This window comes from Camponotus floridanus, unplaced genomic scaffold (assembly GCF_003227725.1).
Source record: "Camponotus floridanus strain SB8 unplaced genomic scaffold, Cflo_v7.5 scaffold8, whole genome shotgun sequence".
Taxonomy (NCBI): Eukaryota; Metazoa; Arthropoda; class Insecta; order Hymenoptera; family Formicidae; genus Camponotus; species Camponotus floridanus.
In genome coordinates this window covers 3,097,383-3,118,074 of record NW_020229849.1, presented here as the reverse complement: position 1 = coordinate 3,118,074, position 20,692 = coordinate 3,097,383, and the positions used below count along the sequence as shown (strand labels likewise).

Here is a 20,692-nt window from a genome sequence, read left to right as displayed (position 1 = left end):
ATAAATTCGAGAGTACCGTATGCGTATGTGTGTGAGTATAATATACATGGCGGCTTTATACCTGTTTTCAAGAGACTCTTAAGTATACCCGAAGAGGTGAGAAGTATTAATTCGAGCCATTGAACCTCGGGGCAAACATCAAAGGCAAGGAGGGAGTTATATCGAGTTTCTCCTTTCAAGTGACGTTTAAAAAGTGTAGGTACTTCATCGCGCTGAGATAATTAGAACAGGGGCTTTAAATTCACGTAAAGTTGTTAATTTTCTATAAGATTTTATAATTATATAGAAAATAAAATTATAAAGTACCGTTAATTTAATACAAGTTCTCTTATCTTTGCTTCTCCAATAGAGAATTTCTACAGTTTCTTTTTGCACTTTCTCTCCAGAGAAGAGAAATAAAATATCATAAGGCAATTGATATTCTTCACATTTTGTCTGGAAAATCATTTGTAATTTTATTAGAGAACGTAAAAATACTTTAGTTAATACTTGAGGAATCAGATGGCGATAAAGTCAGATGTCAGAAAACTTGATGATATGACCTAATTCTGTCACGAACTTTTCGATTCGACCTTATCCGAATTGACTCTTCTTCTGACTCCTTTTTACCTTCAATTTTTTTGATGAAATGCGTCAATTCCTCATTACACCGTAAATTCTATCGTTTATTATTCGCAGGTGAATCAATCCCAGAAACTCGACGTTCATTTTGAGGACGGATCAAAAGAAAATAAACCGCTCGTCGTTCGTGTCGAGATGATTTCCTTCCGCGGAAAGATCGTAAACCGACATATCTGTGTTTTCAGTCTCCTGTAACGGACGTACGACAGCGATGCTGATTTTCACCGACTTGGAAACCACGATAGCATAGAATTTTTTCCACTTCTAGATTCCTCCAATCTACCTTTTCTCAAGTCTGGCTTTACGATTTCATACAATGACTGAGAATAAATTTTATACGACAACGAAAGCTTCTTTCCTTTTATTATTTAGAGGGAAATCTGTTTCCAAAAAAAAAAATAAATCAAATAACCTTTTTTCCAGGAGCAAGTAAAAATACACTTATAAATACACATACATATATCTAAATCATATAATAGTTTTCATTTCGTTGTTTTTATAATAATATCAAATATTAAAATTAATATTTAATATTAAATATTAAGATATTAAATATCAACACATACAAAAACTTTAAAAATTAATTTAACAAATTTGAAAATGAACTTTACAGTTTAAAAATCAAATTTTATAGAATACATTTGCCTGATGTAAGAGTTGTAAGTTTTATAATTTATAGAAAACTACAATATAGAATTAAAATTTGTAAAGAAACATAATAATTCAACTGTTGCTCATAATTAAATTCATAAAAAACTTTTCAAATTAATAATCACTAATCATTAACTTTCAATTATTATGGAATATAATTTAATGCAAATATTTGATGATAATGACATATTTATTAGGTATTGCTATAAATTTTTTATGGCATAAATTTTGACACTATAAACATTTAAACATTGCAATTGCACATTTAGAACAGTTAATATTTGCTAAAAAAATGCTGATAATTGACAATTCTATAAAATGTATATATTTTAACAACCTATCGGAAAATAGATATGGATTATTAGTGATATTCCATTGTCAAATTAGAGGAAGATTCAATGATGATAGGTCCCATTTTCTTTGTCAAGTGGCAAATTTAAAAAAATTGCTCGTTCATAAAATAATACCGCAATTTCTCCAGTATGGAGATAAGAAAAATAACCACCTCGAAAGATTCTCATCGTCGAGACGTTTTTTCGTTGTGACAAAATGCTACCAATTTTTTCTCTCAAAGTTTCTTCTGAAAAGATATTCGCCGAAAAGAAATTCTTAATTCTTGTAAAAGTACAAATAAAAACTTTGATATTTTTATCTAGATTAATATTAAACATACAAAAATTACACATACTAATTATAAAACTAAAGAAATATATCAAGAATATTATAGACATTATAAATTAATATTAAATATTAAGAAAAATATAAAATTGATTATTTAAATAGTATTTAAAAATTATAATTTAAATATTATGATATAATTATAATTTTTATTTTAATATTAATTAAAATTTATAATAAAATATTGATTAATATTAAAAATAAAAATTACATTGAAAAATAAGAACGTTAATTATACTTGACACACATTAAAGATACAATTATAAGCTAATATCTTAAAAATGAAAATGGAAGATTTCTACGTTGGTAGATTAACAACGTATATTCGGTTCTTTTTCTATTTATGGACCGCAATGCAGCGCCCTGGTCGGATAATACATATTTCTAGGCGCTCTCTTTTCCAATTCAACAACGCGAGAGAACGGGGTCGACCAATGTCTGCCCTAATATTTCAAAGCACTTGAGAGATATCCGCAAATGGACCAAGTACACAAAGAATTTTCTCTATCTCGCTCCCGCTCTTTTTCCCGAATACGGTCTCTTTCGTACGCGGTTATAACCGTTTCCGCGAAAGCTTTTATCGGAATAGATTAGACAGCTGAAAGGGCTGCCACCATATTCTTCGCGGCGATAGTGTTTGATATGATCTTACTGCACTCGGTAGGGAAAAAAAATAATCCCTTGGCGTGGGTCTTCTTCGAGAGGGTTTGATATTCCACGGATCATTCGTCTTGAACTCCTCTCGTCGGTAAGACATTACTTGCCGCACCTGGAATATCCTGCGCGATACTCCATTTTCTCGTCGGCAGGATTTCAGGATAATCCCGCTCAGCCTCAAAAAAGAATGGACAAAATGGAGAAATGCATGGACGAAACAAAGAGAAAAACACCGACGAAGTGACATTTAACTCTAGCTTTAAATGAATGTTTAAGTTTTGAAAAAACGAAACATACACAAACATAAAATACAATTGCAATGATATAATAACTAAAATATGTGCGCGCGAGAAAACGTCAGAAATTCGTTTTCGAAGTTAGAAAAAAAATAAGTTTAAAAGTTTCGATAAAAATTACTCACATCATTATGTGCAAAAATTATTATTGCAAAAAAATGGATTAAAAATAAATTAAAAGATGTTTAGAGTAATAATAAAGATAAATAAAAGATTGCGAGCACAAGAATATCATATTAATACAATGACAACAAGGGGACATACACATATAATAGTTTATAAAAATTAATTTTTTCAATTAGAATTAATAATACAATTAAATATGTAATTAGAAAAAAATAACAAACTTTGCATATTTTCAAATTTTTTTTCAGATATTTAACATCTTTATATTTTGATTATTGCGTATATATATTGATTTTTAATTATTTTTTATTTTATAGATTAAATTTCAACTATTAATCACTGTTATTTTTGTGTCAATCGCATTGACTGCATAGTTACATAATTTTAGTATTTTTTATTGAATAAATTTTCCAAAAATAAATGGAAATTGAACTCGAATGAATTATTTTCATTATAGATGCAAAAATAGTTTATAATTTCTAAAAATACACACTTTAGTCAGTATTTTAATCTAATAAACAGAACTAAAGTTCTTATAATTTTAATTAATTTGTTTTCGAAAATTATTTTCATGAATTAGTGAGATTTTTGCAATTAAAATGACACCAAACATGATATAATTCGAATAATTTTCTACTAGATATATAATAAAAATGATTTTGTGATTATATATTTTGAAAATTATTCGAATATGTTTGTGTCACGTATTTAATATAATTTGCTATAAAAATTTTACTAATTCATGAAACTATGGCTACCTTGGAAAACAAACAAATAAAAAATATAGGAACCTTAATCTTTTTTATTATATTAACAAAAAATGTAAAAAAAATAATATATTAAAAAAGGTAATGTGAAAGAAAAACACATTAAATCAAAAATATAAAAATTATATACGTGTACATTTACCGAATTATGCACGCTTTCCTCGATATGACTAATTCAATTCAATCGCGAATAATATCGGAAAATTATGAGTCGCACGAGGGAGATACGAAAAAGATTTGCCAGATACGGACCTCAAGTTGCTCGTCATAACCACTGCGGTAAAGCCACGGGAAAAATCTTGCCCAAGAAAAGTTAAAGTTTTGATCCTCGACGACCCGATATCGCGGTACGTGCCGAACATCCTACGAGTCCTGGCTAACTACCAGAGCTTTTCCCTTCGAGCTTTCCTCTTCTCTCATCCCCTAGAAAAATAGACCATAAGGTCGTTAGCCGCCCGAGGATCCTCACTCAACGACGTTAGTCTTTCAAGATGGCTTGCGCTTCCTGAAGCTAGTACTTTCATAAATAATTATTACATGAAAGAAATATAAAAATTATTAAAAAATAAAGTTCAATAACCTCCTGCGCAAATAGCTCAGCATTTTCAAGATAGTATCTATCATCAATATGTTTATATTATTATATTTTTCTAGTAATCTATATAATTGTAATTTCATCATCTTTCTTTATTTTAATTACTAGTACGCTTTAAAAAATCCTTTATTTTCCAAACACACATATTTCATTATTATATATTTATACTAAGGAAATATCGATCAAATATTTTGATATTTAATAATTTCTTAATGCTGTAAAAGTACACACCGTTAGAAGAATATACGTAATATATTCTCACGAACGCGCACCAAATGTCAAATTATCAGCGTTCGCAGCACAACGGGACCAAAATGATGGTGAACCAACATCGTGCGAGCTAACGGCGTTCGCAATTTTGTCGATAGCGCAATTTGCCCGCCGTCTCGTTGCGTTCATGTACATACACACACCCGCGCGCGTATCGTAATCGCATAATATCTCTCGAGATACCAGTTTACGCCATGCAAGTGCCAAATTGCAGCTGCAGCCGTAGCTGCTGGATCTGCGCGATGTGAAATATCCGCCGCGATAATAATAGGACGCCGCCCCCGGGCCAGGTCAGACGTGCATTCTATTCCGCAATTGTTTCGTCGCGTCGTAATTACGGCATTATTTCGTTTCTCGTCTAATCTACTATACCTGCCACTCTTTGCCTTGTCACGTCCCTCCCCCAACTCGTCAGTTATATTCACCTGCGGGAAATCGAGCGTATTCGTATCTCGTTATATTTCATTCTTGACTAAACTAAAACACCGTACGAGATATTTCCCCGCACTTTATCCCCAAATTCGTTGATAAACTTCCGCAGGAGTTTTTCTCTCAACTTTTACGACAGTTTCTCGAGATCCAGAGAGAGAGACATTATTTTCATAAGTTTATAAATTTTCACGAAAATATATTCATTTCTCTGTCTCTTATTTTATCAATGATAAATTTCTCGTAAATTTGCAAATTTCTAAACCGCTAATAAATTTCTCACGAGTTTTAAAAATATCTGGGATATCTTTATATTTTTTTAATATTATATATATATATATATAATATTTTTTAATATTTATAATATTTTTTTATAATTAATTTCTATAATATTTTTATAATATCTTCTTCCAATCCTCGACGCTTCGTTGGACCACATCGACCTCTTCTCTCATTATGAAACATTCTATGCAACATTCTTCAAAGTGTAATATTGCAAAATGTACATTTTCCACGGTAAACGTTCCAGTTGGCTCGATTTCCCATGAAAATTGAACGATCTTCATTTCTCCGGAGATTCACCCGCATCTTCTGCCGTCTGATCGTTAAAAGTGCCACCCTTATAAGCGCGCTATTACTCTCGGATGTCGGATGCCATCGCATGTATCGGGATACAGAGGTGCGCGCGCGACAAAAGCGGAACGCAAACATCAACGAGCCGAAAGTTAGATAGAATTGAGTTCACGAAACTACGACGTCGGCTTTTACAACTTGTAATTAAATTACCTTGCACACGCGCGCGCGAGATCGCGTGTAAATTGTGTCGCGTGTATCGATCGACAGGTCTTGACGAAACCCGTAATTTTTCGGGATTATTTCCAGCGCGCGCGCAAAAAAAGGAATGCAATTTGCATACCCGTCGCGTAAAAGGAGAGCTGAATTATTTTTTTAACGCAAACGAGAAGCCGTAATTGTGACATATTATATACTCACTGCTATATATATACACTGCAACAATTTCTTTCTTATAGATATGTTTCAAGGATAATAATTTAATCAAGGAATTTAATCAAAGAATAATCATTTAAATTAAGAAATAATAATTTAGATTGAGAAATAACAATGTAAGATACATATCAATAATTTCCCATAATCTTATAAACAATGTGAAGTTTTGCGTCCCTATAGAATAATAAGTATATTTCATTTAAAGGTTCAACTATTTTTTTATTCTATCAATATCGAAAATCTATGATTTTTAGAAATGTTTTTGAAGCATATTAAAAACTGATTTTTTTATGTGTTTACATATGTTTTTGTTTTTGTTTAAATTGTGTGAATTTTCAAATCTTGAATATTTAACTTTATTTGTGTTTAATATAAACCTCTGCGCATAACATGTTTACAAATTCATAATTTGACAATATTTTTCCTCGTGTAATTGTCTGAAATATAAAAACTCGACCTAGTTTTATCCCGTAGAATATTTTTGGGATATTAAACTTATTTTTATTTCATTAAAAAAATGAAAAAATAACAAAATAATGTAATTTTAAAATTAGATATTACGATTTTGCTGAATTTTATCATGTTTTGAAAGTAAAATGATATTAAATATTAATTTTTTAAATTTCATTTAGTTTTAGTATTCCCAAAAAATCTTTTCTTTCATTTAAAAAAGAAAATTGTTATCCATTAGTTTTCAATATCAACATTCATCGCACCAATGTTTTGAGAAAAATTTGTTTAAAGTTTTGCAGGTCTATTTGAAAACATGCGTGCTGTCCCATTCAAAGTCTCAGTTCCTTCAATTTTACAAATTTCTGAGTGAAATTTAAAAAACATCAAATATCGTACTTTAAGAAAAAAATCTATAAATATTTTAAATAAAATTGGAAGGAGAGAGACTTATTTTTCAGACATAATATTTTCAGAAAATGTAAAAAAAAATCGGCTTTTTACTCTCCAAAGTAGACTGGCCCTTAATTATGTACATTCCTCTATATTTCATTTTGTGAAAAAGTCTTCGCGTACGCGGATGCACCTGCGAGCGGAACCTAAACTTTATCGGAGTCGCGGGGGAAAATGAGAAACAGGGATCGGGATTTAAGGGCAGTAGGATAGCGATGGTACTCATAAAACTTGTACGCACCGGAGACTGGCGAGAAATAAAAAAGCAGCGCGGAGAAATCCCCTGGTTGAGGAGGAACGAAACGAAAAACGACAACCACCGAGGATGCACCGGGCAAGTCTACACCACACATTTTCCTATCCTAAGACAAAAGTATTATAAGTTCGAGAACACTCGTGCCTCTCGCTTCCTCACCTGGGCTTTTGCCTCCTCTCTCAAGTCAATCCTTTAGAGTCCCAGGATTTTGTGATTGCGTTATATACTTTCTCAACATATGCATGTGCATCTCTCATGCAAATGAGAGATTCATGCAAAACGCTTTATTCCGTGAACAGCGGAAGTTATAAACTTTGTACAAATGTTGTTAAGATATCATAAGATATCATAATATATCCGCATTTTAAATGAAAAATTTATTTTTTGCTCGTAAAAATCTAATTAATAAAATATAAATCATTTCAACAGTTTAACTAATGGACAGTTATTTCACTTATTTTCTTTGACAATTATTTTATTTTATTTTGATTAACTTAACTTTAATTATTTTTATTTTGATTTTTGTTGAGATGATTTTGAATGATTGTTATTAATTTTATCAAAATTTTTTAAAGCCAAAATGTATTTTAGCTTCTTTTAAAAGTCAATAAGCTTAATAAGATCAATAATTATAAATATTGATAATCTCATGTTAATATTGATATTATTTTGACAACTAATTAAAAATTTTATCTTGATCTCATCTCGAATTTCGCATCAAGACAAGACGATATCAAGATTAGTCCTCGAGCAACGCCCTATTTCTAACAGAAAGATCTGGCTATTCACCCTGAAGAATAACAGGCTCGGGGAGACCCGGTTGTATCGGGTTTTTGAGGTGAAAGGAAAGCCTGCGGCACGTTAGATTTACTAATGGCGTCGATAGTTCACATAGCCCGAATTAAACTTTCACGAGCGCGGCTCGCTGACTCCCGCATACTCGATTCGCGGGTTTACACGATCGTTACACGAGTGTCATGCATAATGCATGTACTTTCGTGCACTCTAATCGGCAGTTTACTGTTAATCGACTGCCATTGTTTCTGTTGAGATGCAGCTTCGCCTCTGACGCTATTGTTCGATAATTTCATCTCCTCGAGTGCTCATCCGGGGGTAACACGCGCGCTCAGGTGCGAAATGCCGCATTGTCTTTGATGATTATTGATTACCGCGAGTGTGTCAAAGCGAAAACAATAAATTTAGCCTTTTAAAATTGCCATAAATATAAATTCTTTCATTGTCTTCATTGTGTTACTAACTACGCCTTTTTTAGTAAAAAAAAATGAGATAAAATATCACAGATCTTAATAAAAAATGCTCTTTATTATTAACGATATGCATATATATAGACGATTTTATATAAAAAAATTCCCGATTAATTTTTCCAGTAAGGGATTTTAATAAAAGTTTAATTTTAATTAAAAAATTTTTATCAAAAATTACGTATAAGACAATTTAATTAAAATAAATTGCAACTTTTTATCAGAGATAATTTAATATAAAAGTCCAGTATAAAAGTTTCAAGTAATCAATTTAAATCATTGTCGTTTAATTAGGTCTTCTTACAATCCATTAAAATTTCATCTTTTAAACGATTTTATCGACACGTTGATTACCATTTCTTTCGTCCTAAGATAAATGCAATTTGCGTCGCGTTTTTAAATCTTGAAAAAGCGGATCGAGGAGTCTCTGTATTAGGCGGATAATTATAGAAACGCTTGGCAAACACTGGCGAACCGCTGCGTAAACGGAATGGAGATTATGCTAATTACAGTCGCAGATGTAATTAGTAAATTATGTATTGGACCGTGTCAATGCTGCGCAGAACATTGTAAATTATGTTTCTCATGTGCAGCCGTTTGGCACAAATCCTATTCATTCTATATAATATTCAACATTTTGCAGGCGTTCGCAAAGAAAAAAAAGCATCTATAGGAGAAAACAAGTTTTAAGAAAAAAATGTATTTAAAAACGTACTCATTCTTTTATTTTGTGAAATGCTTGGCGGTGACTTCTTCTCATTAATCATTCATTAAGATACATGTAGGGAATTATCTCTGTACGCAAGTACGAGTTATAAAAATAAAAATGTTAAAAAAGCGCATTTTTATTTTCTTTTATTTCTCCAACATTATTTCTGGCTATCTAATTTTTTCATCGTAAATTAATTTCGGATGCAAAAAATGTTTCCGCCCGGGATTGAACCGGGGACCTTCCGCGTGTTAGGCGGATGTGATAACCACTACACCACAGAAACTTGTTGGGAATAGTTTCCCTCTATTTTAGTGGTATTCATATTTTTGCTTTAAATTGCATCTACTTGAACATTGTTTAAATTTGTTACAATTATGCGAAAGAATTTAACGCTTCATGATACAGTATAACATTATACTACGTTTTATTTCCGAAATTTTTACAAAATACAGTAATCATTCATAGATATAATAGTCATGTTGAAATATATAAAACCTTAAATTTTTTTATATATTTCTTCAGAATAATAAAATATATAAAATTATTTTAGCCCAGTATAATTTTTATTCGATTTCAGTGGACACATACTACATGATAGAAATGTAATCGTAGCATTATCGAAAATATTATCGTTATCACAATAACATTACATAACATTGCATAACGTAATATCTGTGTTGATGCTCAAAATCAGAATAATTTACAAGCATGTAAATAATTATAATAAGCATGCATGTAAATAATTTGTTGTTACAAAATCAACTGGCAAAATGTCTCTGTGGGAAAAGTTACGTTAAAAGTTTCGAATTTGAGTCGCTTCTGCAAAATGGCCTGTTTTCGTCTAAAGTTGAATAGTTCTACACTTGTTGCTAAAGCCTTTATTGTGTTTTGGGTGTTTTTGGTCGTAGCCAGCGATCTGCTTTCATCCCGGATTACGTGAACAATCCGATCTTCAAAAACATAATCGAAAACTTTACGTTGACAGCCTAACAGCTGATTAAATTTGTATCGCTGATTTAATTCGTAATTAAAATTAATGCGCGCTAAATTAATTCCAATAATAATTTTTAATCTAAATTAACATCGCAAAAGTAATCGAATTATTAATTTCGAATAATCTCTTGAAATTAATCCGGCCAATAAGGCAAATAATCAAAGTAATTAAAATACAGATACGGAGACAAATGAAGGCTTTTCTTTGCCAGAATGTGTTTCTATCGGATAATTAATCCGAGGGAAAGTAGCTTTCCCTCTCGTTCGGAAAAGCTGATCTCTCCCAGATAAGACATAATCCCTAAAGGCAACTCGTGTAATCTTTCCTCTCTTATCGGGTGTCGCGTATCCTTTGGTAAGCCCTTCGTTACTAAAAGCACGCGTGGGAGGGATCCCTCGAGGGCCGAGCTTTAAATATTCACGATTTAATCTAAACTTACATCTTATCGAGGCAATCCCGAGCCCGCGGATTGGCTGTCGTCGCGACGAACGAGTTCTCTCGCGAATGTGCGAGTTCCACCTCGAGGGTACAGAGACGACGACGACGACGATGACGACGACGACGTCGCGTCGTGCAAACGAGACGAATAAAGAACGTTCTTAGAATCTCCAAGGCGAGAGAGTTATGTCGTAATATTTTATGGCGAAACGCCGCCGCATCGAGATACCCTATATCAAATTATTTCCCGTACCGGAAATATTACGCGCAACATTTTTCCTCTATCTAAAAATTTAGACATGTTAGACGTAAGAGTTTGCTAAAACAAAATAAATTGTTTGATATCTTTGTTTATGCGCCATGAAAATTAAGCTTCCATGTATTTCCCTAAATCTTGTCTCGAATAAATCTTTGTAGCAAAAAATTTCGTCTTGTCAATTTTATTGACAAGTTTTATCTAATATTGAACAATTGTTTAAAATGATATTAAATTTTTCTAATTTATGGATAATATAATGATTTCCTTCTCATGTAATTTACACACACGCGCACACACGCACACATATAAATAAATATGTTGATATAAATGTTTTTATTTATTAAATAAAATTTTTTAATTTCGTATGTTTTTATTTATTAAATAAAATTTTTTAAATTTGTATAATATAGTATAATTTTCTCATCCAATTTATAAATATATATATATATATTTTAACCATTTTTCAAAAGCAGTAATCTTAATAAAATTAATGATTTTAATAATCTTGATAATCGTAGTCCTGATCTTAACAATTAATTAAAAATCTTGTCTTTATTTACTCTTGCATTTTGAGGCAAAATAAGACAAAGAAGGACAATATCAACATTTTTCTTGATATTTTGTGCAGTTCTAATATATATGCAATATTTTGTGACAAATATATACGCGCTATTTTATTCAATAATTGTACAAACAATTTTCTCTTCTTTATTAACCCGTTCCTATTTATACATTCTATATTTACAGATTCGTATTAAAATACTATAAAAAAATATCATTGATGATGTGCCTACCAGAAAAATTACACAATGTCATGAAACGCGAGGGAAAACACGGCAAAGATTCTCCTTTTACGGTAAATCTTTTTTCCCGGTGCGCGAGAGCTGCTTTTACGATGATTATTATGTTCAATGGAAAGGAGCATGGATGGGAAATTTTAGAAAAAGCGATGATGGTACGCAGAAAAAGCAGAGTAATAGGCACGCGGTGTGGCAATTTATTATCTGGCAAAAAAAATTAGTTGTTTTCCACGTTCGCGCGCGGAAACCGCTTGAAAAATCCCTTGTCACGTTACTTACAATTCTCGTACAATATTAATGAGCTCCTACCTGTCGTGGCAAAAGTGCGTCGCCGCGAATTCATTTGAAAAAATATACAGTGATTACGCATTATTCCCTTACGTCGTGTTTACGTCATTTCGTCGTAGAATTTTATCATACATCTCATTCTTCTCAATCATCCTCTATCATCCTATCCTCAATTATTATTTACAAGAAATATTTAGATTAATATATATTTTTTTTCATCTTAAATTTAAGATAAAATATAATAAAATATGTGAAAACGCGCATATATTAATACGTTCATAAATTTCGAGGTAAATATATTCCATAATGATAAGGCAATTTTGTAACAGCAATAACTCAGAAATCGTTATCACCATCAATATAAGTGCCCTTGCAATATTGGCACATCCTATATGCTATTATAATCGACTCGCTATCGCCGTATACACACATACGAACATACACACACATACGCATACACGCTCAAGAAGTTTAGGGAAAATTTGCTGACGCATCTTATAAATGAAGGGTTTCGGATAACAACAAGTTCGGCCACGCGTGGCAAATTTTACAAATGATGCGTCTGAAGCGCCGTAAATCATTAACGAGATTTAATAAAAATTCTCATTTGTCGAGAGAGTGATATAGAATTTCGCCGTACTTATGCGATCGACGTCATACAATACCGGTCAAAAGTGTCATTGAAATAGAAAAATTGTTAGTTTGTTGTTTAATGAAAATAAAAATATATGTAACTATTACTAGCTCTAATAATATTTTATCATAATACTATTTTTTATCCATAATACTATTTTTTGCCTTAATATCATGAAAATTAAAAATTATAATATAATAACACTCTATTAATCAAAAATAGCTGAGCATTTGCAATTAAATATCAGTAAGAATTCAAAAGAAAAACTATTGTCAAGAATGCCAAGAATATTGAAAGCAAAAGTTATTTTGAAGAATCCAAAATTTAATATTTCTGTTAATATTTGTTCTAATTTTTAATTTTTACGACAAAGCATAAAAGAGCAGCAATAAAATATTATTCATTAATATATATTTCATTAATATATATTTTTGTTCATTAAAGAAACTATTTCCCTATTTTGATAAATGATGCGATACTTTTGATTGATATTGTACGTCCCGACTAATATTACATCATAATCTGGAAAGAGTATCTCCGGGAAAAAATTATAAAGCAACGTCGCGAACGAATATTCGCGTCATTTTATTCGCACTCCGCTATTGCCAGTAATTACAGAAGAAATGCCGCCATCGAGGTGAATTGAAATATCGACGCTGTACTGAAAGATTGATCGAAAAAAAAAGAGAGAGAGAAAGGGAACAGTGAGACAATTACAAAGGTCGGACCAGATTGACGATATTTCAACGTCAAGAGTGTAAAACGGAAATGCACGAAGGACGCGCAAAAAGCGAAGAGTATCGTCGCCAATCGATGTTCCTAATCGAAGGCAAACGATTCCATTAATATTCAATAGAAAAGAGAAAGAGAGAGAGAGAGAGAAAGAAAGGGTTAACATGTATTCTCTTAATATTGACAAAATATTCCACAGCGTATTACTTTTATGTTTCGTGATCGGCAGAGCTTTCGATACACTCTTTGCATGTCGGAGCAGTCCATTAACGATATTTATGTAAACGGAGATAATAAAAAAGAACGATAGAAATATTAAATGTATCCTGCTACACATGATATGTTTGAGCAAGAATATACAGGGTGTCAGGGAAATCTCTTCCCAAAAAAAGCTCTTGTAGCTTACCTCAAGAGCTTTTCAAAACATTATAATAAAGTATTTTTTCATCGAGTACTTTTCGAGTTAAGCTTGAAATAATTTCTTAATTTTTACATAAACTATAAAATATCAACATCAAAATATTCATTTTTCGATTATCCTACCTTAATACTTTTATGTACAAAATGATGAAAAGAATCAATTGGTATAAAGAAAACACATAATTGTTTAAAAAAAATATGTAATTGTTAATTGCAAATTACATATTTTTTTTTCGAAATAATTATGTATTTTCTTTACAGCAATTGATTCCTCTTATTATTTTGTACATAAAAGTATTAAGGTAAGATAATTGTGAAATAATTTTGAAATGAATATTTTACTAGATATTTTATGATTTATGTAAAATTACGAGATTATTTCAAGTCTAACTCGAAACGTACTCAATGAAAAAATACTTTATTATAGTTTTTTTAAGCTCTCGAGGTAAGCTACAAGAGCGTCTTTTTAGGAAGAGATTCCCCTGACACCCTGTATATATTTAGTAATATATATTACATATATATTAAAAGTACTTATACATTTTATATTTACATATTTTCTGCCTGCAATATTTAAGTAGTATGTTTATAGTCCGATGTAAGCTGTATTTAATGTAAATGCTATTACAGTTTTTTCTCGATTACGCTATTGATATGAATATTCTTATTTCGAAAGTGCGGTTGGCTGTTTCTCTGGCGGTTTCTCGTTTTCAAGACTGCTTCTTTGTGAGAAGCTTCCTCACTCGATATCGATTATCCTCGGCGGTTGTTCTCTACCTTTCTTCATCGACGTTTCTTTCCCTTCGTCCTACTGTTTGATTTCCACTCTCGCCTTCCCCTAATCGTTCTAAAGATCTTTTAGATTCTCACAAATAGCGAGAAATTCCCTTCTCGATTGAACGATCCTTGTCTGTTCCATTCACGGGAAATCGTAGTGAGCCACTCTTTCTTTCCCTTTCTCTTTCTCTTTCCGCCTTCCCTCACAACGATAATTAATTAAATAACGATAGCAAAACTTTTACAGCAATTTGAAAGTTAGAGGCATTCGCGCATTCACATAAATCTTATTCTAATTTCGTCTATTTCGCTTAAATAAAATACCTAAAATTATAAAAGTATTTTCGAGCTCTTGGATAAAAAAGAAGGAAAGAAAGAATATAAGATGCTTGAAAAATTATATTTTGATATAGGGTAAAACGATGTAATATACTCTGGCAACGGAAAATATCCCACTCATTGTTTTCAGACGTAATGACTTTACCAATAAATTTCTTATTAAAACGGGAATCGATAGATGAGTGCACAATCAGCTGGGAAACCGAACAGAACTGCTCTATGATTTTTAAAAAATTACAAAATCTTAATAATTTTTAAGAAGAAAACATAAAATTTGTTATAATCCTAATTACGTAAGTAATCCCAATTATTTTTCATTCCATAAAAGTAATTGTGATTACGTTTACACATTTTCTTTCTATATAACTTTTGTAAAACATAATTGATGATAGCTACATATGATATATACAAACGTTTTTTTTATTCGATATATATGAGAATATATTTTTTTTTAATGTAAAAATATCGTATAGAGATAATATCATAACTCTTTTTTTCAAGAAATAAAGAAATATGCAATTCTTGTAAATAAATATTCAATCAATATTTTTATTGAATTAAAATATGAATTTTTATGTTCCGTTGTGTGCGTGTGAATTTTATACATGAAATAAAAAATTTATTTTTTTTATTGAATATATAAAATTCGTGACAAAACATAAAAATTCATATTTTAATTCAATAAAAATATTGATTGAATATTTACAAAGATTGTATCTTATTATACTTCGTATCATATTATAGTTATTAAAAGTATTTTCATGGAAATCCGGAGGTAAACGCCCTTTTCAATATTTTTAAAAAGTTGATCTCATAATTAAAATATAACAATTAATCAAAAATCGATGCAAATAATATATAATATTAGTAAATCTTTCTAAATTTCAACAATAAAATTTGTTCATCAGAAGTGTATCTTAAATTGATTTAAGTAGATATGAGACATGTTACATCATTTTACCCTAGACATTTTTACAAATCAATTAAACTTTTAATTTTTAAATTCACTTTCCTCTAATTAAATCAGATTGATATATTATCCACTTCTGTTTTCTTCCACTTCCTAATTAATTTATGGTTCATCCACGGTCTCTCGTAACAAAGATTTTAAGTTATCGAGGAACAAGGTTTATACATCGCGTACGAACGAGTATGGTCGAGCATCGTTTGAAGCACTGATTGATGCCGCCAGAGAAGAAGCCCCAACAGGATGGGAGGAAAACGAAAATGGACGGGATCGAGCGAGAAAGAAATCGGTCGCAATCGCGCTTGGCTGCATACGTCAGATGCACGTATGTACGTACATACATCGATTGCCTCCAATCGATCTTCCGTCGAGGCGAGGATCTCGCGCATCGACGGAATTTCTATCGCCAACTGGCTGCACATCCCTCAGGGAATGTGCTAGAGCTGCAACTTCAGTCGACCGAAATGAAGCTACATCTGTGAAATAATTAATGATTTATTGAACCACGCAATTGCAAGTTTTTATATGGCTTTGCGAGTCTGTGATCTCTTTAGACCATTAAATCTTGATGTATTATATGTGCAATGCGATAATTTTGCAGCAATTAAGTTAATTAAACTAAATAATTAATATAACGATATTTAATAGATAAATAATATGTAAGTTAATTATCTGGAAATGATTATTTTAGAAAATTAAAACTTGTAATTGAAAAATTATGATAGAAAAGTTAAAGAAGTTAAAGAAAGAGAATTTAATTTTTTTTCATATTTACTATCCACTCGATATAAAAATTTTTTTAAATATTTAGGACTTTTTAAGTCAATCTCTATAATTATAAGGATCAGAGATATATTTTTTTCGAATTTCACCAGAAATTCTTCTATTAATTTCTTTTAAATCGCTTCTTTTTCTTTTTTTTTACAGACAAAATACTGTATTCCACGTAATTACAAGTTTTATATATCAAAATATATAGTAATTTTGTAGCAGTAAAGTTAATTAGCTTCTAGAAAAAAATTATCTTAGAAAATTTAAAATTATAATTGAAAAATTATAATAGAAAAGTTATTATATTTAGAAAATCAAAAATTATAACAATAAATAGAAAGGTCATAGGCGATAGAGAGCATGTAAATAATTAGATAATCAAGATTAAAATAGAAAAATCATAATTTAATAAAGCAAATTAAGTACGATATAAATAGCTGAGAAATGTAATATGATTAAACATACAAAAATTAAAGATAAGAATATACATAAGGAACGAACGTTTCTGGCTCTCGCTTTGAGCCTTCTTCAGCGCAATAATAATAACCAACAGAAATTAATATAAAAACTAATAAATCATGAATATAATAAGGTATTGAGTAACATATAAATAATGATAAAATCGCAATCGGCGCAACGTTAATAGACGCTTATCGAAGTAATGGATCTTCATGGTAAAAAATAGAAACCTTATTGTGCAAGTGTAATTGGTGGTGAACAGAAACTCGACAACAGTACCAAATGCAGCAAAGAGACTGTTCAACGATAATACGAAAGATGGAGAGAAACAATAAGGTTCAACATGAGAAACAGTTACTGTTAGGGTTAGGCAGGGTTAGTTACTGTTAGGCAAAAATTATAATACAACAAATTCAATATTTTTAAAAAACAACAAAGAAAACAGAAATTGATATAAAAAAATATTCAGAATCTTTTGTTTTTCGGAATCAAAATCTTTGTGATTGTAAACGACATTTTCTTTTAAGATTTAACGGGAAATTTCTCTCTCTATTAATTTTTTTTAAATCATTTATTTTTCTTCACAGAGATCTCGTTACATTTTTTCTCCTAAATTGTTATTTACTCAAGTTATTTACCCGCTCAGCGTATCGAGCGGCCTGATCGAAAGCTCAGCACACGGAATCGCAAATTGTTTGCCATCCACCGAAGGGGATCTTCGTGGAACGCGCGCGAAAGGAGTATCCGGGACATGTGGTATCCGAACCGGGTCTTCAACGATCGTCTACAGGAAGCTTCAAAGGAAACGTATCACGGTCGGTGGATCCGGATTTCGTTAAGCGTTTCTGTTGTGCAAACACGGATTCTAGAGTCGAAGTCTTGGCAAGACACCCGGTAACCAAACGACTCGCGGCGTGTATGCGTTCTCAAATATATGCACACGAATCGCAATCGAAGATACTGACGAATTCTCGTAGTCTGGGAACATGAGCGAATTCCGTTTCTATGAAACAGATAAAAAAACTTATTAAAATAATGGAAATTGTTCGTGTATTCGGTTTATTCTACTTTACTTACGTCGAGAGATATAATTTTATTTAATAGCTAACTAATTCTATTTGTTTCTTCATTATATTTGGTTTCAATTTTCTTCTCATTGAAAAAAAAAACGTTCAACGTTGAATAAAAAATGATTTTAAAAGTTAGTATTTGTTATTAAAGTTATTATTAAAATCTCAAACGTGACTGGTAGATTAAAAGGTACTATAAATTTAATTTCTCCAATCTTAAAGAAATAATTGATGGGGACTAATAGATAGTGAATGAAAAAAGTTATTTTGATGAATTTTTACCGTAGTCTGTAACAATTTATATATTTAATAAAATTAATTAATAAAAATAGATTTAAAATTGATTAAATAAAAATTATAAATTATAAAATTAAAAAATATATTTAAATTAATTAAAAAATTATAATTAAATAACTAAAAATAAAATAAAATAAATAAAATAATTAAAAATAAAATTAAATAAATTAAATAATTAAAAATAAAATTATATAAAAATTTAAATATAATTAAAGATTAAATTTCTTCACAAAATTTATGCACGATAACAAGAGATTGTTCAAGGGTTAAAATTAATCGGTGAATTAGATAATTACCGAGACATGTCGAATATAAATGAGATTAAGAAAAGATATAACGTCAGTGATTCGCCTACGTTATTTGAAAGATAACCATCTCCATTTAACGCACCCTAGCAGTCAAACGTGAGAGACAAAGATGTATATTAGTGTATACATATGTATGTGTGTGCATCGTAGAGAGGAAAATGCTTGAATTGGGCCTGTGAAAACAACGCGACGTATCATGTTCTCTCACTACTGACATCATGTTGCACAAGGAGAATGTATGCGAGTGTACATGCTGTTTCATACTGAGTGTATAATTCACGGTGATAAGTTGCATTAATTTGTTCGTCATTTTGTACATTTGTGACGCAAGCATCACCGCGCCTGCGAAAAATGTTTTTTTTTTTTTTTCAGAATGATAATATGTACAATATTGCATCATCATAATAAAAGAAATCACTGTCATATCAAGAAAAATTATTGTACGCTGACAATATATATATTTTAAAAAATATAACATAATGTAATAATAAATAAAATAATAATAATATTATTATTATTATATTTCCTTTGTGTTTTCTTTCAAAGATAAAATATTATTTTACATAAAAATAAGGATTATCAAGAGTATCTCGAGATTTTTTCCTCAAGATTTATTTTTTCTCAGATATTTTTTACATAAAATATGTAGACCATTATTTATTATCACAAGTATTGCTCATATTTTAATTAACGATTCGATGTTGACAAGATCTTATTCATTATTCAATTCGCAGCCAATTTAAATTCATCGAATCTGACTGAGAGCTATTTTACAAGCCAAATGTAATGAGAAACATAAAACATGGCCATTTTTATCGATGCGCCGCTAACAGCCATTTGCGATTATCGAGGCATTTATATTTTATTTACGACTGATGAATATAGAAAAATCATAACAAAACGAGAAAATCATCACAAATAAATAAATAGACGATCGTATTAATAAATACTTCATTACGACGATAAAGGCTTTCATTTTAATAAATGACCGTGGGAATCTATTGATTATATGTACAGAAAAAATGTTCTCCAAAGTTTATCAATCCTGACAGTATCATCGATTCTTCAGAACCAATTTTATTTCATATATGTAAATTATACCGTTTGTTATCTGGTAATTAAATCAAATCGAAATAATTAAAAATATAAGTTTTACTATTAAATAAACAGTTTTCAGAAAGTTAACATGAGATCGACACTGTTGACGCAATTTCTACTAATGTTCAAACTCATCAATTTTCCTGTAGACGCTTAGAATACACCTCGTGTAATCAAGATAATGAATCATCAAATGAAACTCGTTTCCCATTCGAATAATCTATCATTGTACTTTAAAAGTGAAAAGTTTCGACCGTCCGGTGGATCGGTTTACACTACTTTGTTTGCGAATGACTGAGCGTAACTACTTGTTTCTCAAGCGGAGAAACATAGATGTACACATGTACGTGTACGTATAAACACACAAAAGAGGAGTGCGTGAGCGTGCGACAAATAAAAGTTTCAGAACTCGTCATTTTCCGTTTCTATCCTTTGCTCGATCTAGATGGAGAGAGATTACCAGGCGCGAGTAAATAAATGAATAGCGTCATCGCTCGTCTTCTTCTTTCTCTTCAAGGTCTCTTTTGTTCTCCTTCTTCATGAACAAATATTATTTCTGATTTTCTCTTTAAAGTTCATTCTTGAAAATTTCTTAAGGTCTTAGTCTACTTTAGAGGGTCAAACAGATTCTTCTTTAATTTTTAAACAAATGTAATTTCTGGAGAATGTGTCTCTTCCATATTTTATTGGAAAATTTGCAAAATTAAAATGGAGTTATAAAACTTTGAATACTTACAAAACTTTTTTTAAAAACATTTTTCTAAAAACATCCTTTTTAAAGTGTTGGCTTGATGGATATTTATATCGAAA

General features: G+C 30.6%; 1 protein-coding gene and 1 non-coding gene across 2 annotated transcripts in view; one reads left to right on the top strand and one right to left on the bottom strand.

The window, feature by feature from the left end:
* LOC112639631 overlaps positions 1 to 20,692 on the top strand; it is a 113,235-nt gene that overhangs the window by 33,980 nt on the left and 58,563 nt on the right. The gene's annotated exons all lie outside the window — the stretch shown is intronic.
* On the bottom strand, positions 9,442 to 9,514 carry Trnav-aac. Its single transcript has one exon. It is a non-coding gene; the product is annotated as a tRNA-Val (tRNA).